The sequence below is a fragment of the Atractosteus spatula genome, chromosome 5, assembly GCF_055471065.1.
Source record: "Atractosteus spatula isolate fAtrSpa1 chromosome 5, fAtrSpa1.hap1, whole genome shotgun sequence".
Classification (NCBI taxonomy): domain Eukaryota; kingdom Metazoa; phylum Chordata; class Actinopteri; order Semionotiformes; family Lepisosteidae; genus Atractosteus; species Atractosteus spatula.
Window position 1 is genome coordinate 3,030,583 of NC_142710.1, and position 24,845 is coordinate 3,055,427.

The window sequence follows — 24,845 nt, forward strand, 5'->3', positions numbered from 1 at the left end:
ACACGTGCTCGTTCCCGCATCGTTTCCACTCCGTCCCGCTCTCATCGTGCTCAGTTTTGGGATTTCTATCTCTCTATACCGATAATCACCAGCGGATTCACTAAGCAAACACAAAAGGTAGCGAAACAGCCTCACTGTTTCCTTTCAAGAGCTGTAGAGTCTCTCCAGCAATCAGAAGTTCCCGCGGGTTTAGATCAATTAAACTTGAATTGCCTTTTTTAGACTTCACCCATCAGATGGCTCATAAAAACCAAACGCATCTGCGACAGATTTGGCAGGAGAGAGGGAACGGGTGGGCTCGTTGGCCTAGTCTAAACGATCGGCGCGAGTCTCACTGCACTGGTCTGTTTCCCATCAGTCGGTGAGATCCACACCATCCGCTGTCACAATAAATCCCAATCCGTCATTTCGGATCCCAGCCATTCCAGAACAAACTGTTCTCCCCCCCTGCGCTCCGGCAAGCGGTACCGTGCTGTTAAAACAAGATCCACTGGACTCCAGAACAGCTTCTATCCCACTGCAGTGCGCGTCCTCAACAGCTAACTGCAGGGCTTCAGACTCAATGCATGTCCACACTCTGCTCTTCCTCATGGTCTACTATGTTTTTTTGTCACTACTACATACTTATTGTCCCACAACATATTGATGGCTCCTGTTCTATTTATTGTTTGTAATGTACTGTCTCCATTGTTGTTGTCCAGAGAGATCAGTGAGAATAAGAATTCCAATGTACATGTACATATGGCAATAAAGTTCCCTACTCCTCTAGTCTACTCGTGTCAGATACACAGAAGATAAGAAGTGAGTTTGATATGTCTACGTATTATCACATAATAAAGACTCCCTGTCAGATAAATTGAAACGACAGACGTGCAGCCCAGTCTGATAGAAATGCAAATGTTAATTGACATGTTATTTGGATTCACCAAAAGGAAAAACACAACCGTAGACGGCAGGATTCGAACCTACGCGGGGAGACCCCAATGGATTTCTAGTCCATCGCCTTAACCACTCGGCCACGACTACATGCCCATCGTCACCGTCTCCCGAACTGAAACGGGCTCGTTCCCGCATCATTTCCGACCCAAATTAATCTCGTGATTAATTTGCTATTTCTCTCTCTCGATGTCGATAGTCACCAGCGGTTTGGCTGCAGATGTTTGGATGTACCGCTAATGCTCCTCCACAGACGCTACTAACACGTTCGGAAACAATTATTTCAGCTTCGGTTTTGAGTTTTAAAACGCGTTAAGTCCTTTCGACAGAGCACGGGCCAAGTGAGAGGAAATGGTGTTTTCACCGGCTCTCGGATGTGTAAAGACGCCCATAAAATGTTTGTAAGTAATATAAATTAATTAACGGCGAAGGAATTAATTTCAGTCTGTAGTTTATTTCTGTTGTTTCCGCTCTTGATGAAACCAGACTGTTAAGCCACTTTTAAAGACACAACTACACTAACGAGGAGCGCGTGTCTACCGCTGAGCTAGAGATCGGTTTGCTGTCAAGAGACATTTCCTCTCAGGGCTGATCTTTTAGGTTTCAACGTTTAGTTCATCTTCATCATTTTTTTTTTGCAGGAGAATGTTATAAGAATTAGGGATTTTTTAAAAAAAAACATTCTAACTCAGATTTTCGAAAAACTTCTAAAAGTTGACCGACTGCCCCTTTGGAAAGAAAATGTATATAAGATCTCTCTCCCTGCTTTAGAAGTCATCACACTGGAAGTTACACGTGTCCATACGCGCTTCTGAAAAGAATTGCAACAACAGCGCAGTGAAAACAAATGGCGTTTTCACCTGCTTAATTGCGCGTTATTGTTTTAAAATGCAAATGAACGGAATTCGTTATTCTTCTGATATGAGTTTAAACAAATGTTTAATTGTAAGTGAAGTCAGGTCAGTCGAACCCCACAGTCACCTGGATGAGCGGGTCCAATGAGTTACCGCGCTGTCGTGAGGAATTTACCTTCCCGAGGGGCTAAGTGCGGGTCGGGTCATTTAAAAAAAAATCATTTTTCACTCTCCGCTTCATTCCCCGTTTGATGAAATTGAGTGCCTCTGTTTACTGTGCTACTGAATACATTTCATGTAGAAAAATGACGGTACGAGGAAAACAGCGCCTTCATTCACGTTCATTCCAGGTGAACTAAATTAGGAAACCTGAGAATATCTGAAAGCTTGGTACTGTTAAATAAGTACCAGTAGTTTATTGACACTCATGAACACTCAATATGTAACTAAGAGCGCTTGGTTTCATCCTTTTAGTTTAATTGTTTTCAAAAGTTCATCGTAATATTTTTGGCTGGAGATTGTTATAATAAATACAGAAAGATTTTTAAACAAAATCACATTCAGGCAGATTTTCAAAAACCTTTGAAGAGTTGGCGGGTTTCACCTTTGGAGTAGCAGTTAGATTAGTCGGAAAAAGGAAATTCGTATAACATCTCTACCCATTTTCATTCTCATTTCTGTGTAGAATCGTATTAACAGGCTGAAGTGTAAACATCAGCCCTGAGAGGAGGTAAACAGGAAATAGAGCTCACGACCAGCACCGAACAAGCGCTCCTCGTTAGTATAGTGGTGAATATCCCTGCCTGTCACACGAAAGACCGGGGTTCGATTCCCTGACGGGGAGACGGATAACTCTTTAACTACCTCACATCAGTTTAAAAAAAACAACGTTTTAACTGAAAATGAGACAAACTCGTCTCCCGTTAGAGCTGAAACAGCAATTCATCAGTAGAAGCAGAAGCCTTTAGAATACGAGACACGTTCACCTTCAAACCCGCAGCCGCTGGACTCGCTTGTCTCGGGACTAATTGCAATGAGAATCGCGTTAGTAGCTCCGTGTCCTTATCCGGTCTCTTTCAAATTACGAGGGACGTTCAGTTATATACTGTGCAAACAGGAAAGACAAGGTAACAAACCTATATTAACGGGTCCTGCATATTAATTTACTGATCAGATGAATTGAAATGTTCTGATTCACAGCTCCTGCAGTTCGTGCTCAGGGCTGAGCTCGTGAGATGCTGTAGAAACAATTTCGCTGTGCAGTACTCACTGCTTCCTTCACTGGCGCTCTACGGAGAAAAGATGAGAATGTCTCTGTGATATATTTATTATATTTCTATATTTTATACCAATAAAGAAAAGCTGTGCGTGTCAGGAGTGGGATTCGAACTTTGCCAGCCGATCTCATCAGCCACCAGGACCCCACTACAGTCCTCGAGTATCACACTGGTATTAGAAATACAGCGAGACTCCGGCATTCAAATCTGTCGCAGATGCGCTGGGTTATATAAGCAAAAAAATGTTTATGAAGAAGGTGAAATACTGCTGTGTATTTTCCTCATTTTTAGCCGCCACTGCCGGCTATAGACAATATGATAATATTTCAAATATCATATTATTTTCAGCTGCACACAATTCCTTATAGTTACAACATTTCATTTTAATATTCCATATTAAGTGGATTTAAAGATGATAAACAGTTGGAGAACAGATTAAATGAAGATAATCGTTTCACCAACATCTACTGCTCCACTAGCACCACCTAGCAATGGTCTTTTCTCAGTAAATCAGTGCTGCGCTACCAGCGCTGTGTGATGAGAAATGACGCGCACTCTGAGTGGCGCCTTGTTCCTCTCCAGGCTGTTACCAAGGCGCCTCTCTGTTTTTAAAACTCAAATGGATTTCAAATCCAGCATCTTAACCACTCGGCCCCAACTACACGCACAAACTCATCTTCTCCCAAACTGACACGGGCTCGTTCCCGTATCGTTTCCACTCCGTCCCACTCTCTTCGTGCTCAGTTTTGGGACTTCTATCTCTCTATACCCATAATCACCAGCGGATTCACTAAGCAAACACAAAAGGTAGCGAAACAGCCTCACTGTTTCCTTTCAAGAGCTGTAGAATCTCTCCAGCAATCAGAAGTTCCCACGGGTTTAGATCAATTAAACTTCAATTGCCTTTTTTAGACTTCACCCATCAGATGGCTCATAAAAACCAAACGCATCTGCGACAGATTTGGCAGGAGAGAGGGAAAGGGTGGGTTCGTTGGCCTAGTCTAAACGATCGGCGCGAGTCTCACTGCACTGGTCTGTTTCCCATCAGTCGGTGAGATCCACACCATCCGCTGTCACAATAAATCCCAATCCGTCATTTAGGATCCCAGCCATTCCGGAACAAATTCTCCCCCCTGTGCTCTGGCAAGCGGTACCGTGCTGTTAAAACAAGATAGATAGATAGATACTTTATTGATCCCGTGAGGGAAATTGCAGTGCAACAGCAGCTTAACACACACAACACAGCCACAGTGTAACGAATTATATAATAATAGTACAATACATACAATACAATACAAGAGTTACTCACAGTCCGGACGCACAAGAACAAACTAGAACAGAACAGTACACAGAAAATCGTATCACACTCATATCACACATATGAATATAAATATAGATGTAACTATAGATATAAATATAAATGTATTGCACAGGTCCCTGGCATATATTGCACAAAAAGTGGTTGTAAACGGGAAAAAGAAAAAGAAAGAGAACAGATGTAGCAGTAGATGTGTAGATGCGTTTAGTCCAGAAACAGGTCACTGTCGATGTTGCCTCTGCCAAGACGCAAGGTGGATGCGTTGTACAGTCTTATGGCAGACGGCAAGAATGACCTCCTGTAGCGCTCCCTGTCGCACCGTGGATGAATCAGTCTATTGCTGAACGTGCTCTTCATTCCTGCCAGCCTGTCAAAGAGGGGATGGGAGAAGTTGTCCATGATGGCCTCTAGTTTGGACCTCATTCTCCTCTCAGCCACTACCTCCAAGGAGTCCAGGTCAAACCCAATGACAGAGCTTGCTCTCCTGATGAGCTTGTTCAGCCTTTTGGAATCTACTGCTCTAATCCCAGAGCCCCAGCACACCACTGCGTAGAAAATGGCACTCGCTACCACCGACTGATAGAACATGTGTAGCATCTTACTACACACATTGAAGGACCTGAGCCTCCTCAAGAAGTAGAGTCGGCTCTGTCCCTTCTTATAGATGGCCTCGATGTTCTTAGACCATTCCAGTCTATCGTCGATGTGCACTCCCAGGTACTTGTACGAGTCCACCATCTCCACGCCACTCCCATGGATGTAGACAGGAGTAGGTTTGACCTTTTTCCTCCTGAAATCTACCACCAGTTCCTTTGTCTTCGTCACATTCAGTTCCAAGTGGTTCACCCCACACCACTCCACAAAGCTGCTGACCAGTCCTCTGTACTCCTCCTCCTGCTCACCCTTGATACATCCCACAATTGCAGAGTCATCTGAGAACTTCTGCAGGTGGCATGACTTTGAGTTGTACTTAAAGTCCGAAGTATAGAGGGTGAAGAGGAATGGAGAAAGAACTGTCCCTTGAGGTGCCCCTGTGTTACTCACTACCTGTTCAGACACACAGTTCTGAAGTCTCACAGACTGTGGTCTGCCTGTCAGGTAGTCAGTGATCCACGAGGTCGTGGAGGCATCGACTTGCATCTCCTCCAGCTTCCTCCTTAGAAGTAAGGGCTGGATGGTATTGAAGGCACTGGAGAAGTCGAAAAACATGATCCTTACAGTGTTGCCAGCCCTGTCCAGGTGTGAGTAGGCCCTTTGCAGCATGTAGATGATCGCATCCTCCACACCAACACTGGGCTGGTAGGCAAACTGTAGGGTGTCCAGTGATGAGCTGACCAGGGGTCTCAGGTGGGATAAGACCAGCCTCTCCAGTGTCTTCATGATGTGAGAAGTCAGTGCAACTGGTCTGTAGTCGTTGAGGACAGAGGGGCGCCCTTTCTTTGGTACCGGGACCAGGCATGATGTCTTCCAGAGCACCGGGACTCTTTCCAAGCGCAGGCTCAGGTTGAACAGTCGCTGGAGCACTCCGCTCAGCTGATCAGCACAGGCCCTCAGAACTCTGGGGCAGATGTTATCTGGTCCTGTGGCCTTACCCTCGTGCAGCCTCTTCAGCTCCTTCTTCACCTGGTCAGCTGTGATGGTCAGCCTGGCCTGGGGGATGGTGCTCATACTGCTTTCAGTGCTGCAGGTGTTAATGGCGGAGGTGTTGGAGAGTGGCAGCTGTGGGGGATGGGTGGGTGAGTAGCCGTCGGGGGTTGTGGCTGTAGGCGGCCATGTTTGTGGGGGGATGGAGGAGGTATTGGGCAGTCGCAGCTGTGAAGGGTAAAGATCCACTGGACTCCAGAACAGTTTCTATCCCACTGCAGTGTGCATCCTCAACAGCTAACTGCAGGGTCTCAGCCTCAATGCATGTCCACACTCTGCTCTTCCTCATGGTCTACTATGTTTTTTTTGTCACTACTACATACTTATTGTCCCACAACATATTGATGGCTCCTGTTGTTATTTATTGTTTGTAATGTACTGTCTCCATTGTGTGGTGGTGTCTGTTGCTGTCCAGAGAGATCAGTGAGAATAAGAATTCCAATGTACATGTACATATGGCAATAAAGTTCCCTCCTCCTCTAGTCTACTCGTTTCAGATACACAGAAGATAAGAAGTGAGTTTGATATGTCTTCGTATTATCACATAATAAAGACTCCCTGTCAGATAAAATGAAACGACAGACGTGCAACCCAGTCTGATAGAAATGCAAATGTTAATTGACATGTTATTTGGATTCACCAAAAGGAAAAACACACCTGTAGTCGGCAGGATTCAAACCTGGGCGGGAAGATGCCAATGGACTTCAGGTCCATCGCCTTCACCACTCGGCCATGACTACACGCTGAGCTTCACTTTCTCTCGAACTGACACGGGCTCGTTCCCGCATCATTTCCAACCTGTCTCCGGTCTGTCTCCGGCCTCTGTGCGCGAAGAGACCATCTTTTTTTCTATTATTGTAGGAAGACATATCCAGCCCTCCTCGGGAGCACAGCAGAGCGAGTGTAATGAGGTTATAGCCAGGTGCTGCAGCTGACGGGCTGACTGCTGGTTTACAAGATCCGGTGGTGGAGACACCTTCACCACTCGGAGTTTATCTGCTGCTCTCATGTATCATTATTTTAAAAAGGTGTGAGTGGACACCGAGCATCATAGCGAGGGATCGAACCGTGTTTATCGCGGACAAAAGGTAAGAAGTGAGTTTGATATGTCTTCCTATCACATAATAAAACTGGGCTCGTCAGGGATTTGAACACGGGCCCTCACGCACCCTAAGCAAGAATCATACCCCTAGACCAACAAGCCACATTGCGCTTGGTGAGATTTCAAATTGTTCTCTTCAGAATGACGGCGAAAAGGGGTGACGATTCACTTGTCAGAATGAACATTATATATATGAACATTATTTCCGTGTGACTGAAGCTCTCATCTTCATAACTCACCGGGCAAGAGACCAGAAGAGACCAGAACACCACGCGGTGTCAAAACTTTGAACCGTACATCAGGCAAACAACGTTCAGAAATGGAGTAAAAAGCAAGCGGGAATTATAAGTAAGCGGTCTGAGTGTGGATCGTGTCGTGGGTGACGGGGAAAAAGTGTCTCCCACTTTCATCATTCCATCCCGGAGCGGATTAGAAAGGAGACAGAAATGAAACCGGTTTCCCTCTGAGCGTCTTCCAGGCTGTAATACGCGCGCTGCCTGTTCACGGGCGACGTGGCGGACTGACCGCTGTGGCCACCAGGTGTCGCCAAAGACAAGTCAACACTGGAATGAATGAGCCAGAGCTCACTATCTGGTGTTTCTTCTTCTTTCTTAGTTTCTGTTCGTAACAATAGTGCGTGTAGGAGAAATGAAAGTAAGAAAGTAGTTGTAAAATGCATTTAATGTTTCAAAATATCTCATGGTATAAATAAACAGTTTCAGTTCATTTAAGTGATTCTACCTTGTGATTAAAATTCTACCATTTTAATATTCCATATTAAGTGGATTTAAAGATGATAAACAGTTGGAGAACAGATTAAATGAAGACAATCGTTTCAACAACATCTAACGCTCCATTAACGCCACCTATCGGTGGTCTTTGCTCAGTGAATCAGCGCTGCGCTACATCTACAAAATACATCGCAGACTTTCTCCTGTTTTAACAGGTTTCCCGTGGAAGGGATAGTTCTTTAAATTGAAAACGTGGCAGTGAGAGGTCATCGCGTCCTTACAGCGCTCGACGCAAAGTCTTCACAACGTTGCAAGTGAGACAGGAGTCTGTCCTCTCTAGTACATAGAGCGAAAAGGCTGGAGGATGCGGGCATCGATCCCGCTACTTCTCGCATGCTAAGCGAGCGCTCTACCATTTGAGCTAATCCCCCTTCCTGTGCTAGTGATCACCTCCGTCCCATGCACATTAAATCCCTCTCGAGTCTTCTGTGCGATCGCACACTCGTGAAAAACACACTTGAAATCAGAGCACGCACGATCTCTCTGGCTCGTTGGTCTAGACTTCCTGTTTGGTTGCGAGAGGTCCCGGCCTCCAATCGCGGACAAGTCCTGATTTATTCCGTGATTACAAAAACATACGTCTAGCTCTCCTCGTATTTTCTGCTTTTAAGAAACCACTCCTGACACACTGCGATTTTCTCATGTTGGCTTTTTAGAGTACATCTGATTGACTGGCCTTCTCTCTTGCAGGGAGACGGGACTCTTCAGAGAGGGAGTCTCCCACTTGCGTGTAATTAGCAGAAACCGCAGAAGCCCTGAATCAGAACATTTCTAGTGCTGTAATTGAGCAGAAAGTCTGAGCGGTAAAAGCATTGGACTTAAGATCCAAGAGACATAAAAACCACATGGTTTTCATCCCCAGTCCTGGTAGACTCTCGTTAATTAAGGAGCAAGTAAAGGTTTATTCTCTGCTGAGAAGAAAAGAAGGCTCTCGTGGAGCCTTCGAGTGTCAAGCTGCACTACCGGCGCTGTGTGATGAGAAATGACGCGCGTTCTGAGTGGCGCCTTGTTCCTCTCCAGGCCGCTACTGAGGCGCCTCTCCGTCAGCCGACATTATCAGCAACTGGTCGAGTTCAAGCGCAGGATCACGAATAACGAGAACTGTGACACAGAAAGTCTCCCTCTCAGATAAAATGATGCGATAGTCGTACATCCCTCTCTGATAGCAATTTAAATGTTAATTTTTGATGTGGGTTCGAATCCCATCTGGGGTGTCTCCTTTTAAGAGCTCTGTGATGAGTGAATAACTTGACTGTGTATGTTAATACACTTTATTTACCGCTCCTCCTCACACACTACTAACACGTGTAGAATCAGTTGTTATTAATGAGGTTTCTAACGCTGGAAAGTTATTTTAACTGAGCTTGGGAACAGTGAAAGCACACGGTGATTTCACCTGCTTTCAGTTGTTTATTGACGCTCATGAACACTCAGTAACTAAGAGCGCTTGGTTTCATCCTTTTAGTTTCATTGTTTTCAGAAGTTCATTATTTTTTGGCTGGAGATTCTTATAATAAACACAGAAAGATTTTTAAACAAAATCGTATTCAGGCAGATTTTCAAAAACCTTTTAAGAATTGACGGGTTTCACCTTTGGAGAAGCAGTTAGATTAGTCGGAAAAAGGAAATTCGTATAACATCTCTCCACATTTTCATTCTCATTTCTGTGAAGAATCATATTAACAGGCCGAACTGGAAAACACCAGCCCTGAGAGGAAGGAAACAGCTCAAGACCAACGACAGACACGCGCTCTTCGTTAGTATAGTGGTGAGTATCCCGGCCTGTCACGGGGGAGATCGGAGTTTGATTACCCGACGGGAAACTTTTTAACTTAAAAAAAAACAACGTTTTAACTCCGTTAATTGTTAATTTACGTTATATGAATTAATTACTTAGATACGTGTCCAGTGACAGGACTTCTCTTCTTACGGTCGATTGTTGAAACAGGTGTAAAAACACAAAGTGCAGACAGTGCATCAAGACAATATACAGACAGTAGACAGTGTACAAGTAAACAGTTCTAATGTAAACGATGCAGACATGTAAACAATGACTGCAGATGTGCAATAAATAAAATTACATTAATTTCGTGTGGTCCGAGGGGCATGGCCAACTGTGTTCGCCACTCGCACGGCTATCCTGGGGACTGAAGAGAGCTGAACTGAAGGAAATTCGTATTCAAATACAGTGCAAGTTTTCAATTTGTTCTGGCACTTCTGGATCTTCACTAAAGATATTTGTTGTGTTCTTGAGTGTGATGGGACCGTGCACTGGTGGCTCTCGAGGGAAAACAGGGTTTCCCCCGGTTGTGGAGCAATTCGGGGGTTCAGAGAATAAGTTGTCTGGGCGCTTGTAACGGTGCGCTAAAACAAAAATCTCTGCGATGAAGCGCTACAGATGCACTTACATTTAGCGCACTGCTGACACAACTGTAGCCTCTACACGTGACCGAAAGAGCGACGTGTTCGCCTGATCGTCTGAAGGATCTCCCCACGAAGCTCTATCATTCATCAGTGGAAGCAGAAGCCCTTAGAATACGAGACACGTTCACCTTCAAACCCGCAGCCGCTGGACTCGCTTGTCTCGGGACTAATTGCAATGAGAATCGCGTTAGTAGCTCCGTGTCCTTATCCGGTCTCTTTCAAATTACGAGGGACGTTCAGTTATATACTGTGCGAACAGGAGAGACCCTATATTAACGGGTCCTGCATATTCATTTACTGATCAGATGAATTGAAATGTTCTGATTCACAGCTCCTGCAGTTCATGCTCAGGGCTGAGCTCGCGAGATGTTGTAGAAGCATTTTCGGTGTGCAGTACTTAGTGCTTCCTTCACTGGTGCTCTAAGGAGAAAAGATAAGAGATATCTGTGATATATTTATTATATTTCTATATTTTTATACTGATAAGGAAGAGCTGTGCGTATCAGGAGGGGATTTCGAACCCACACCTCCAGGGGAGACCGCGACCTGAACGCAGCGCCTTAGACCGCTCGGCCATCCGGACTGCTAACAAGTCCGCCAGCCGGTCCTATGAGACACCGCGACCCCACTACGTTTCTCGAGTATCACACTGGTATTAGAAATACAGCGAGACTCCGGCATTCAGATCTGTCGCAGATGCGCTGGGTTTTATAAGCAAAAAAGTGTTTATGAAGAAGGTGAAATACTGCTGTGTATTTTACTCATTTTTAGCCGCCACTGCCGGCTATACACAATATGATAATATTGCAAATATCGTATTATTTTCCGCTGCAAACAATTCCTAAAAGGTTCCAAACTATAAGGCAAACAATTCCTATATAACAATTCCTTATATATTCACACCTGAAGAAGGCTCCACAGCCGAAACGTTGTGTTCTCTTTCTTCCTCTTTTTCAGCATGGAATAAACCTATTACTTGTTCCGTATAGTTACAACATTTCATCTTAATATTCCATATTAAGTGGATTTAAAGATGATGAACAGTAGGAAAGCAGATTAAATGAAGACTCAGGAAAACACAAAAAAATCTAAAGATGCTTTCTTTACGGGATGTGTCCCTCATTGATTTCTAGTCCCCAATGGATTTCTAGTCCAGCGCCTTAGCCACTCGGCCACGACTACACGAACATCACCTTAAATCTGTTTTAAATCCACTTCATATGGAACATTAATGTGGAGCATAACTGAAGGGAATTGTTGGTAGTTGACTACCCCTTTGGAATAGTAGTCAGATTAGTGGGGAAAGGAAATGTATATAAGATCTCTCTCCCTGCTTCAGAAACTGTCATCACACTGGAGAGAAGTTACATGTGTCCACACGCGCTTCTGACAGGAATCACAATAACAGCGCAGACCATCCTCGCAGGGAAATTTTAAAAACTCTACAGTTCAGACACCTACACCTACTGATATTCGATCTGAAATTAAGGTCTGCTTCCTTTGACGGTCTTGTTATGCAAGGAGTGTTAGACCCAAGTGCTCGTTTATTAAAGTCCGAGATCCTGACTGATTTGACTTTATACCGATAATTAGCAGCAAATTAATGAAGAAAACAGAAACACGAGAAAAAAACTGCTGCACACATGTGGCCAGTCTTAAATGAGCTGTGTGATCTGCTGCTGTCAGACGTGCTTCTGTGCTAAACGCACAAGGACAAAAACAGCCCGGAGATTCCGATCGAGTACTGGGCTGTGCTTTTCTCCCTTGGAAAGGTCACGCATTCCACTGGCAAGAACACGCGTGCATGAGCGAACATGAGCCGTCATGAATCATTATTTTTAAAACGCGCGAGTGGAAACCGTGTTTTTCGCGGACTAAACATGTCGTATTGGGCGTGGAAGAGAAGAACACGCGTGTGTGTGAGTGAACGTCTCACGCCCCATCTGTGAAGAGCCCCAATAAGCATCGATCCCTGCCCCGTGTGAGGATCGAACTCACGACCTTCAGAGTATGAGACTGACGCGCTTCCTACTGCGCTAATGAGGCTGGAAGAGGAATGAGCTTCAGGTCATGTCGAAATGAACATTATTTCTATGAACATTATTTCCTTGTGACTGTTGCAACTCAGACCATATTCCCCCAAAAGATTAAAACGCCGGGCTGAAGAAAAGGGAAGATCTCATCTTCATAACTCACCGGACAAGAGACCAGAACACCACGCGAAGTCATATAAAGCGCATTAAACTGATGACCACAAAACTTTGAACCGTACATAGGGCAAACAACGTTCAGAAATGGAGTAAAAAGCAAGCGGGAGTTATAACCAAGCAGTCTGAGTGTGGATCGTGTCGTGGGTGACGGGGGAAAAGTGTCTCCCACTTTCATCATTCCATCCCGGAGTGGATTAGAAAGGAGACAGAAATGAAACCGGTTTCCCTCTGTGCGTCTTCCAGGCTGTAATACGCGCGCTGCCTGTTCACGGGCGACGTGGCGGACTGACCGCTGTGGCCACCAGGTGTCGCCAAAGACAAGTCAACACTGGAATGAACGAGCCAGAGCTCAGTATCTGGTGTTTCTTCTTCGTTTCGTAGTTTCTGTTAATAACAATACTGCGTGTAGGAGAAATGAAAGCAAGAAATTAGCTGTAAAATACATTTAATGTTTCAAAATATCTCATGGTATAAATGAACAATTTCAGTTCGTTTAAGTGATTCTACCTTGTCATAATCATGATAATACAGTTACACAGTGTATCAAATACTGTGTTGACATTTGTATTTGTATAAGCCAAGCTGAAGGAGCGGTCTGTGGCCTTCAACTCTGGAGACCCTGGGCTGTACAGGAAAGCCAGGTGTGACCTGGAGAGGGCCGTCAGACATGCGAAAAGGGACGACAGAGACAGGCTTGAATCACAATGTGGGGGCATTAACACAGCGCACCTCTGGAATGGCCTGAGGGCTGTCACTAATTATAAAGGACAAATGGGTGTTAAAACAACAGCTGATGATTCATTGCCTGACCAACTAAACAACTTCTATGCCAGGTCTGATGCTCACAACACAGACCCTTCACCCAGAATGCCCAGTGAGTCTGGGGAGTTTGTGCTGCAGCTGTCTGAACAGGAGGTACGGAGAGCTTTCGGACAGGTGGAGCCACACAAGGCTGCGAGCCCTGATGGCCTCACCTCCTGTGTTTAAAAGGCAGGCAGAGCACAGCTGCCCCCTGTCTTCACTGTAATATCTAACATGTCACTATCCCTGTCTACTGTCCCACTGTGCTTCAAGAGAACTACTATCGTGCCCCTGCCTGAGGCAACCAAGGTGTCGTGTCAGAATGCCTACCGCCCGGTGGCACTCACCTCAGTAGTCATGAAGTGCCACCGGCACAGAAGAAACTGGTGAGGGGACACATCAGCAGTATTGTCCCGGACTCCCTGGACCTCCTGCAGTTTGCTTATAGGAATAATAGGTCAGTGGACGATGCTGTCTCACTGGCCCTTCACACCACCTGGACAAGAGGAGCACCTGTGCCAGGATGTTATTTATTGACTTCAGCTCAGCCTTCAACACAACTGTGCCAGGCAGGCTGGTGGTCAAGCTCAGGGGTCTGGACCTCAACAACTCCATCTGCAACTGGGTCCTGGACTTCCTGACAGGCAGACCCCAAGTGGTGAGGACTGGAATCAAAACCTCATCCCCTCTGATCCTCAACACAGGGGGACACACTGCTGCCTGAGCCCCTGGCTGTATTCTCCATTTACACACGACTGTGTGGCCAGATTTAACAGCAACCACATCACCAAGTCTGCTGATGACACCACAGTCATCGGTCTTATCAGCAACAGTGATGAAACGTGATGGAGTGGTGCCACAACAACAACCTCACACTTCACATCGCCAAAACATAAGAGATTATAGTGGACTTCGGGAGGCACAGAGGACGTCATACACCCATAATCATTCAGGGGGCTCCAGTTGAAACTGTCAGCACCTTCAGGTTCCTCAGCCTCCAGATCACTGAGAGGCTGAGCTGGCCAGAGAACACTGCTGCCATCCTCACTAAAGCCCACCAGCGCCTTCACTTCTTGAGACAGTTAAGGAAGTGGGGGATGAGCAAGACAACACTTACTAATTGTTACTGTAATCCGATTGAGAGTGTCCTGTCTGGTGGTGTTACGGTGTTGTATGGTGGAGCCACAGTACAGGACAGAACAGCCATACAGAGGGTTGTGAGGTCTGCCCAGAAAATCACTGGGAACGAGCCACCCTCCATCGACCAGATAGATCTCGACCACTGCCACAACTGGGCTCGAGCTATACTTCAGGACCCAATTCACCCGGGCCATGATCTGTTTTCACCCCTGGGGTCTGAGAGATGGATTTTGAATAGATTCAAAAACAGTGTCTTCGCCCAAGCAGCCCGCATCTTAAACAGCTCATATTCGCACCTGCACTGTAAGGTACTGCGCTGTCTGCACTGTGACCTGTCTAGGCTGTATTAAAACGTCTATTGTCTAAATTTATTGTCCATGTCTGTTTGTCATTTGTGCCTATTTTTTTTTCTGTACTGTTACTGGCTACAGCTGAACGAGTAAGCATTCCAATACACTTGTTGTATATGGCAAATAAAAAAATCTTGAATCAAAAATTCATAAACGATTTCAGCAGCTTGCTCTTTATTACGTTTCATATTCCTCGCAGTCATGTAAAGTATATACATATTCATATGCTGTATACTGTGTATATATATAGTTTCTCATATACAACTGTGATTTGGGCTTGAAACATGTCATCTGGTAATGGAGCGAACAGCCGGCGATACCAGACAGCCCTTCCCTCCTGTGAGTCCTGTTGAAGCGAAGCTCTGCTGTGCTGTACTCTCACCCGCTGTGTGCTCGGCACTAACTGGATTATATAATAATGGGTTAAAAGCGACACATTCTGACGTGGGTTTAATTAAGATTGACTCCTGTGTGTTAGAAAATAAATAATCAATAAAATACATCGCAGACGTTCTCCTGTTTTAACAGGTTTCCCGTGGAAGGGTTAAGTTACAGTTGTATAAATTGAAAACGTGGCGGTGAGATGTCACACAGATGTTACAGCGGTCAACGCAAAGTCCACACAACATTGCAAGTGAGACAGGAGTCTGTCCTCTCTAGTACATAGAGCGCAAAAGTTGCAAGATCCGGGCATCGATCACGCTTTGAATTGATGGGGAGACTGGTAACTTTTTAACCACCTCACTACAGTTTAAAAAAAAACAATGTTTGTTTAAAAGTTCATCTGAAGAATAAACAACTCCGTTAATTGTTATTTTATTGGATTTCTAATCCATCGCCTTAACCACTAGGCCACGACTACACGCACAACCCCTAACCAGCCTCCTACGACATGTTTCCAGCCCTGACTCTCAGCAAGTCCGACTGTGGAGATTTCCCACAGACCTGAGATGGGCCAGTGTCTAAATCAGGGCGGGGGAGGGACACACTCTGTCCCAGGAATCGCACTCGAGCTCACTGGCAGGAGAGAGGGGAGAAAGGTGGGCTCGTTCGTCTAGGGGTGTGATTCTTGCTTCGAGTGCGAGACGTCCCGGCTCCAAATCCCGGACGAGCCCCTGTGTGCGCTCTTCCTCCACTTCCACCGTCCTGCGCCCTGACATCCCCGTCTCCTCCCGCTGTCTCCCGTGAACATGACTGCAGGAGCCTCGTGAGGACTCCTCACGGGCACAGCGAGAGCTCGAGTCCCTGTCTGAGCCTGGATCCTTCATCTTCCTCACCGTGTGCCGCTTCCTCCCCTCCTGCCGGGCACCGTCACTGCCCTCACGAACTCCAATAATCAAAAAAGAATTTATAGCTATTATTTATAAAGACACATAAGTGAAACTATTCCAGACGAAATTTTATATTCATTTTCTCGATTGATTTTTCAGAACAAACAGAGTATCACATGGCACCATGAACAACACGGAAAAAATGTGAACAATCATCACGTCACGACATACTTGGTAGTTAAAAAAAAAACTGCAACAATAATATAAAAACTGGAAGAAAGGAGAAGAAAAATGAAAGCAGAGTCCAAACCACAAGCCCCTGTCTAAGGATGACAGTGTCTCTTGGATGCCATAGAATTGAATCAGTAGGAAATGGTATAAAGCTTACTTCGATAAATGTCAGAACCTCCGGCTGTGCTACCGACACTACTCCTTCTTCAGCACTACTAACACCTGCAAAAGAGGCTATTTCAGCTTTTTTGTTGAGGTTTTAAATGCTGAAAAGTGCTTTCAATTTTGCATGGCCCAAGAGAAAACAAATGACGTTCTCATCTGCTCTCGAATGTTTCATCTTCATTTGTCACGGGAGAGTGTTACAAGAAATACAGAAATTTTAAAAAAATCAAAAAATTTGGACTCACGCCTGTAGGACAGCCTTCATTGGGATCAAAGACACGCTTTTGCCCTGGAGCTCTCTGATTGGCTGTGATAATGTAGGGAAAGAGCCAATCAGCTGTTTCCAAACCTTAAACAATGACATTGGAGTATTTCCACCCAGAGATGATATGAAAGCTTCTCTTATCCGAATCGTAGACATTACCAGTGTCTTTTTGTGCTGTGTTACAGTGTTGTGTTACTGGTTCAGTACAGTGTTATTCTCATAATGTTGTGTTACTGTATTCAGTGCAGTGTAATTGACACAGTGTTGTGTTACTGGTTCAGTACAGTGTTACAGTGTTTTGTTACTGGTTCAGTACAGTGTCATTGTCACAGTGTTGTGATACTGTTTTCAGTTTTGTTTTGTTGTGTTACTGTTATTTTGTTGTTTTATTGTGCTACAGTCATCTGTTTGACCTTCCTCTCAGGGAAATTATAAAAACTCTACAGTTCGGACACCTACTCTGATATTCGATCTTAAATTAAGGTCTGCTTCTTTGACGGTCATGTCATGCAAAGTGTGTTAGACCCATGTGCTCGTTTATTAAAGTCCGAGATCCTTTGATTTGACTTTATACCGATAATTGCAGCAAATTGACAAAGAAACCACAAAACACGACAAAAAACTGCTGCACATACTGCACACATGTGGCTAGTCTTAAATGAGCTGTGTGATCTGTTGCTGTCAGACATGCTTCTGTGTTAAACGCAGAAGGAGAAAACAGACTGGAGACTCCGATCGAGCAATGCGGCTGTGCTTTTCTCCCTTGGAAAGGTCACGCATTCCACAAAGTAGGCAAGAACACGAGTGTATGAGCGAACAGGAACCGCCTGTGTCAGATGAGCAAAAAAAGTCCTGGCCCGTATGAGGATCGACCTCACAACCTTCAGATTATAAGACTGATGCGCTACCTACTGCGCTAACGAGGCCAAATATGAACCTAATCTGAAAACGAGCCACTCGGGGTTTTCAACTGTCTGTTCCCTAATCTAGCGATGCTCCCTCATGGATATTGAATCCGCCTTTTGATCTCACCAATACTTTTTCTCCTTGTTTCTGTTGCAAGACCGTCTTTGAGATCCCACCTCGCTCAAGTCCTTCTGGCTGAAGTGGCCTCCCTGCCTCAGCAGCGAGCCCTCGTCAGCCATCGACACGTCTGCGGCTCGCTTGGCCCTCCGACTCCCGATCTGCTGAGATGAGATTTAAGCAGAGAGCGCCCAACCCGCTCTCTTCGTGCTCAGTTTTGGGATTTCTATCTCTCTATACCGATAATCACCAGCGGATTCACTAAGAAAACACAAAAGGTAGCGAAACAGCCCCACTGTTTCATTTCAAGAGCTGTAGAGTCTCTCCAGCAATCAGAAGTTCCCGCGGGTTTAGATAAATTAAACTTTAATTGACTTTTTTAGACTTCACCCATCAGATGGCTCACAAGAACCAAACGCATCTGCGACAGATTTGAATGCCGGAGTCTTGCTGTATTTCTAATACCAGTGTGATACTCGAGGACCGTAGCGGGGTCGCAGTGGCTCATCGGACTGGCTGGCGAGTATGTCAGCAGTCAGGATGGCTGAGCGGTCTAAGGCGCTGCGTTCAGGTTGCAGTCTCCTCTGGAGGCATGGGTTTGAATCCCACTCCTAACACACAGCTTTTCTTAATCTTTATAAATATATAGAAATATCAACTTAATCACGAAGAGAGCGGGTTGGAGTGGAAATGATGCGGGAACGAACCCGTGTCAGTCCGGGAGAAAGTGGGGTCATGTTTGTAGTCGTGGCTGAGTGTTTAAGGCGATTGACTAGAAATCCACTGGCGTCTCTCCGTGGGAATCCTGCCGACGACGTTTACTCGTGGAAAGGAGTTTTGGAGTTTTTGGATACAAACTGAATCGACTGCATTGAAGACCCACCTGAACGACAGTTAGATTACGGATGAGCTGGTGCCTCGCAGCTCCCGGATTGGCTGTGATTATATCGGTTATGAAGCAGCACATTTAAAAAAAATAGATTTGAAACCCCCTTATATCTAAATGGCCAGTTTCCTGTCAGACCTTTAAACGTTTATCTGAAGAATAAACAATTGCGACTTTTTAAACAATTTCCGACAATTAAGAGAAATGCACTTCTTTTTGAGCAAGATCTAGACTCAGGTTTACGAAGTGAAAGTAATTCTGATTTCTTCACAATAAGAAAAGTCTTTTCAAGGTAGAGACAGTGGCCCGTACGGGGATCAAACCCACGACCTTGGCGTTATTAGCACCACACTGAGTTAACAGGCCCTGTGAAAAACATTTCCAGATCTGACCCTGAGCAAGTCAGACTGTGGAGATCTTCCACAGACCTGAGAAGGACCAGCGTCTAATTCAGGGCGGGGGAGGGACACATTCTCAGTCCCAGGAACCGCACAGTAACCAGGACGATCACAGGTCCGAGTTTAAATACCAGAGTGACACCGGCTGGTGAATCCCACTGGTGACACACAGCTACTGTCATGTTGTTTCATAACCTCGTACCTAGAATACATACTGTATGATTTCAGGATTTATTGAGCCACCGCGACCCCACTATGTTCCTCGAGTATCACACTGGGATTAGAAATACAGCAAGACTCCGGCATTCAGATCTGTCGCAGATGCGCTGGGTTTTATAAGCAAAAAATGTTTAAGAAGAAGGTGAAATACTGCTGTGTATTTTCCTCTTGTTTAGCCGCCACTGCCGGCTATACACAGTATGATAATATTGCAAATATCGTATTATCTGAGGCTGCAAACAATTCCTTATAGTTGCAACATTTCATCTTAATATTCCATATTAAGTGGATTTAAAGATGATAAACAGTTGGAAAGCAGATTAAATGAAGATAATCGTTTCACCAACATGTACTGCTCCACAAGTGCCACCTAGCGATGGTCTTTGCTCAGTGAATCAGCACTGTGTGATGAGAAATGATGCGTGTTCTGAGTGGCGACTTGTTCCTCTCAAGGCTGTTACTGAGGTGCCTCTTTGTTTTGGAAACTGAAATGGATTTCAAGTCCAGCGCCTTAACCACTCGGCCACGACTACACGCACAAACCTACCTTCTCCCGAACTGACACTGACTCGTTCCCGCATCATTTCCAACCCAAAATCTCTCTGCATGATTAATTTGCTATTCCTGTCTCTCTATATCGATCATCACCAGCTGATTCACTAAGAAAACAAAAGGTAGGAAAACTCAGCGGCAGATTCTTGACGCACGAGGCCGGTTAGCTCAGTTGGTTAGTGTGGTGCTAATAATGCCAAGGTCGCGGGTTCGATCCCCGTACGGGCCAGTGAGTCTCATCTTCACACACCCACTATTTCTAGTCTACCGACGCAGAAATGCACATCATTATGAAAAGACGACCTATAAATAAATCAAAATTACTTCCACTTCTCTTTATTGGTAGAATATCGAAATATTCCGCAAATTAACGGAATTGTTTCATCTTCGGATGAACTTCTAAAAGGATTCTTCCGGGTTACAGGCGGGGATACTCACCCCTATACTAACGAGGAGCGGGAGCTCTGTTTCCTCTCAGGAGACGTTTCCTCTTGGGGCTGATATTTCAGGATTTGGCGATTTGGCTTTCATTTCGATTATCTTCAGAAACTTGTTCCCAGCTGTGGAACCGCTACTGCTCCCCCACAGAGGCTACTAACACGTTCGGAATCGATTATTTCAGCTTCGGTTTTGAGTTTTAAAACGCGTTAAGAAGTCCTTCCGACAGAGCATGGGCCAGGTGAGAGGAAATGGTGTTTTCACCGGGTCTCGGATGTGTAAAGACGCCTATAAACTGTTAGTGAGTAATATAAATTCATTAATGGTGAAGTAATTAATTTCAGTTTGTAGTCTATTTCTGTTGTTTCCGCTCTTGATGAAACCAGACAGTTGAGCCACTTTTAAAGACACAACTACACTAACGAGGAGCGCGTGTCTAGGAGATTGTAATAACAATTACGGATTAAAAAAAAAATCTAACTCAGATTTTTGAAAAACTTCTAAAAGTTGACCGACTGCCCCTTTGGAAGGGAAATGTATATAAGATCTCTCTCCCTGCTTCAGAAACTGTCATCACACTGGAGAGAAGTTACACGTGTCCATACGCGCTTCTGACAGGAATCACAATAACATCGCAGTGAAAGCAAATGGCGTTTTCACCTGTTTAATTGCACGTTACTGTTGGAAAATACAACGGAATTCGTTATTCTTCTGATATGAGTTTAAACATCATTTAATTGTAAGTGAAGTCAGCTTGTTAAAAATGAAACCAGCGCCCCGTCGCAGAAATGTACCCCGGTCTCCCGCGTGAAAAGCGGGGATCCTCCTGTGCGCCATACTGACGGGGAGCGACCGCGGTGAAGTTAGCTTGAAGCTCGAAAGCGATTTTGGCCTGTAGCGTTTTCACGAAATCCCCTAGAGTTACGAGAACGATATTTAGGAATATAAATATATTATAATTCTGAGAAGTATAGGACTGACCTCTTTAACAACGCACGATGTGTAATTCTGCGTCTGTGAATTGAGAAACAGAGATGTCTGTTTTATAAAAGGCGAGAGAGTGGCATTCAAATCTGTCGCAGATGCGCTGGGTTATATAAGCAAAAAAATGTTTATGAAGAAGGTGAAATACTGCTGTGTAGTTTCCTCTTGTTTAGCCGCCACTGCCGGCTATACACAGTATGATAATATTGCAAATATCGTATTATCTTCAGCTGCAAACAATTCCTTATAGTTACAAAATTTCACCTTAATATTCCATGTTAAGTGGATTTAAAGATGATAAACAGTAGGAAAACAGGTTAAATGAAGATAATCGTTTCATCAACATCTACCGCTCCACGAGCGCTTTAGACTTTAACTTCAACACAGTGATCACTCGGCACTACTACACCGCGCTCAGTGATGACTGGGCTCTGTCTACATTAGACATGCGCTTTCACAGCCTAGCCCACCTGCTCAGGACCTTCTCACTGTCTCTAAAGAAGAATTACACGTCACTGTGACAAGCCTGTCTTAGAAGTGCTCTGTGCTCTGTTTACAACAAAAACCACAGCCCGCTTGAGTCTAGGTCTTACTGACAGAGAAATGTATTTTTTGAAATTCTTGGGCTAAACTTTTATTGTGTTGTTTTGTTGTGCTTCAGTCATCTGTTTGACCTTCCTCGCGGGGAAATTATAAAGACTCTACAGTTCGGACACCTACTCTGATATTTCGATCTTAAATTAAGGTCTGCTTCTTTTGACGGTCTAATTATGCAAAGAGTGTAAGACCCAAGTGCTCGTTTATTAAAGTCCGAGATCCTGACCGATTTGACTTTATACCGATAATTGCAGCAAATTAATGAAGAAAAGAGAAACACGAGAAAAAAACTGCTGCACACATGTGGCCAGTCTTAATGAGCTGTTGCTGTCAGACGTGTCTCTGTGTTAAACGCACAAGGACAAAAACAGCTCGGAGACTCCGATCGAGCACTGGGCTGTGCTTTTCTCCCTTGGAAAGGTCACGCATTCCGCGAGGTAGGCAAGAACACGCGTGTATGAGCGAACAGGACCCACCTGGCACGAGTGAATGACCCCCCCGCGAGCTCACTGGAAGGAGAGAGGGGAAGGGTGGGCTCGTTGGTTTAGTCCAAGCGAACGGCGCGAGTCTCACTGCACTGGTCTGTCTCCGGTCTCTGTGCGCGTGAACACCTGAAATTTGAGAAACCAGTTTTCACATGGCTCGTTGGTCTAGGGGTATGCTTCTTGCTTCGGGTGCGAGAGGTCCTGGGTTCAAATCCCGGACGAGCCCGTCTTTTTTTCTATTATTGTAGGAAGACATATCCAGCCCTCCTCGGGAGCACAGCAGAGCGAGTGTCATGAGGTTATAGCCAGGTGCTGCAGCTGACGGGCTGACTGCTGGTTTACAAGATCCGGTGGTGGAGACACCTTCACCACTTGGAGTTTATCTGCTGCTCTCATGTATCATTATTTTAAAAAGGTGTGAGTGGACACCGAGCATCATAGCGAGGGATCGAACTGTGTTTATTGCGGACTAAACATCTCGTATTCGGCGTGGAAGTGAAGAACACGCGTGTGGGAGTGAACGTCCCACGCCCCATCTGTGAAGAGCCCAAAACAGCACCGATCCCTGCCCAGTGTGAGGATCAAACTCACGACCTTCAGATTATGAGACTGACACGCTACCTACTGCGCAATGGCTGAGCTGCAGTATGAACTCACACGATATGATTTCAATTCAAGCGGTGAGATCCACACCATCCGCTGTCACAATAAATCCCAATCTGTCATTTAGGATCCCAGCCATTCCGGAACAAACTGTTACTGGCTACAGCTGAACTAGTAAGCATTCCACTACACTGCAGTACTGTAGTACACTGTAAAAGATGAGAATGTCTCTGTGATATATTTATTATATTTCTATATTTTATACCGATAAAGAAAAGCTGTGCATGTCAGGAGTGGGATTCGAACCCACGCCTCCAGGGGAGACTGCGACCCGAACGCAGTGCCTTAGACCGCTCGGCCATCCTTACTTCTGACATCTTTGCCACCCGGTCCCATGAGGCACTGCGACCCCACTACGTTTCTCGAGTATCACACTGGTATTAGAAATACAGCAAGACTCCGGCATTCAAATCTGTTCCATATTAAGTGGATTTAAAGATGATAAACAGTTGAAAAGCAGATTAAATGAAGATAATCGTTTCACCCACATCTAGGCTCCACAAGCGCCACCTAGCGATGGTCTTTGCTCAGTGAATCAGCACTGTGCTACTGGCGCTGTGTGATGAGAAATGACGCGCGTTCTGAGGGGCGCCTTGTTCCTCTCCAGGCCATTACTGAGGCGCCTCTCTATCACCTTAACCACTCGGCCACGACTACCCGCACAACCCCGCCTTCTCCCGAACTGACACGGGCTCGTTCCCGCGTTATTTCCATTCCAACCCGCTCTCTTCATGCTCAGTTTTGAGATTTCTATCTCTCTATACCGATAATCACCAGCGGATTCACTAAGCAAACACAAAAGGTAGCGAAACAGCCCCACTGTTTCCTTTCAAGAGCTGTAGAGTCTCAGAAGTTCCCGCGGGTTTAGATAAATTAAACTTGAATTGCCTTTTTTGAACTTCACCCATCAGATGGCTCATAAAAACCAAACGCATCTGCGACAGATTTGGCAGGAGAGAGGGGAAGGGTAGGCTCGTTGGTCAGTCGAACCAACTGCACTCACTGCAGTGGTCTGTCTCCGGGTCTCTGTGCGTGAAGAACACCTGTGAAACTTGAGGTGAAAGATTTTGTACGGCTCGTTGGTCTAGGGGTATGATCCTTTTTTTGGCTTTGGGATTTGAACACCCTAAGCGAGAATCATGTCCCTAGACCAACGAGCCACAAGGTGCTTGTAGTCATGTACAGTAGATATATGTTCATATGCTGTAGACTATATATATATAGTTTCTCATATACGAGTGTGATTCGGGCTTGAAACATGTCATCCGATAATGTAGCGAACAGCCGGCAATACTGGACAGCCCTTCCCTCCTGTGGCATCGATCCCACTACCTCTCGCATGCCAAGCGAATGCTCTACCATTTGAGCTAATCCCCCTTGCTTTGATTGTAATCAGCTCTGTCCCATGCACATAATTCAGGGCGGGAGAGGGACACACTCTCAGTCCCAGGAACCGCACAGTAACCAGGACGATCAAAGGTCCGAGTTTAAATACCAGAGTGACACCGGCTGGCGAATCCCACTGGTGACACAGATTCTCTTATGTTGTCTCCTTAGAGCACTAATGATAGAAGTCTACATGTACATGGAAATCTTCATAATGTCTACAACACTACGTATTTTAAATTACAGGTTTTATTCAGTAGTAAGTTTACTGTTACCCATGATGAACCGGTGTCCAGTCCCAGTGTTGGGGTCCTTGCTCGGGGTCCCCTGAACCCCACAGTCACCTGGATGATTAGGTCCGATGAGTCACCGCGCTGTCGTGAGGAATTTACCTTCCCGAGGGACTAAGTGCAGGTTGGGTCATTTAAAAAAAAT

The 24,845-nt window shown here is 45.3% G+C and overlaps 4 non-coding genes across 4 annotated transcripts; all 4 read right to left on the reverse strand.

Moving 5' to 3' along the window:
• Nucleotides 1-944: 944 nt before the first annotated feature.
• On the reverse strand, nt 945-1,026 carry trnas-aga (transfer RNA serine (anticodon AGA)). The gene has a single exon. It is a non-coding gene; the product is annotated as a tRNA-Ser (tRNA).
• Nucleotides 1,027-12,319: 11,293 nt separating this feature from the next.
• Nucleotides 12,320-12,392, reverse strand: trnam-cau (transfer RNA methionine (anticodon CAU)). The gene has a single exon. It is a non-coding gene; the product is annotated as a tRNA-Met (tRNA).
• A 5,240-nt stretch (nt 12,393-17,632) lies between these two features.
• On the reverse strand, nt 17,633-17,706 carry trnai-uau (transfer RNA isoleucine (anticodon UAU)). Its single transcript has one exon. It is a non-coding gene; the product is annotated as a tRNA-Ile (tRNA).
• A 5,543-nt stretch (nt 17,707-23,249) lies between these two features.
• trnap-cgg (transfer RNA proline (anticodon CGG)) lies at nt 23,250-23,332 on the reverse strand. The gene has a single exon. It is a non-coding gene; the product is annotated as a tRNA-Pro (tRNA).
• Nucleotides 23,333-24,845: the final 1,513 nt, after the last annotated feature.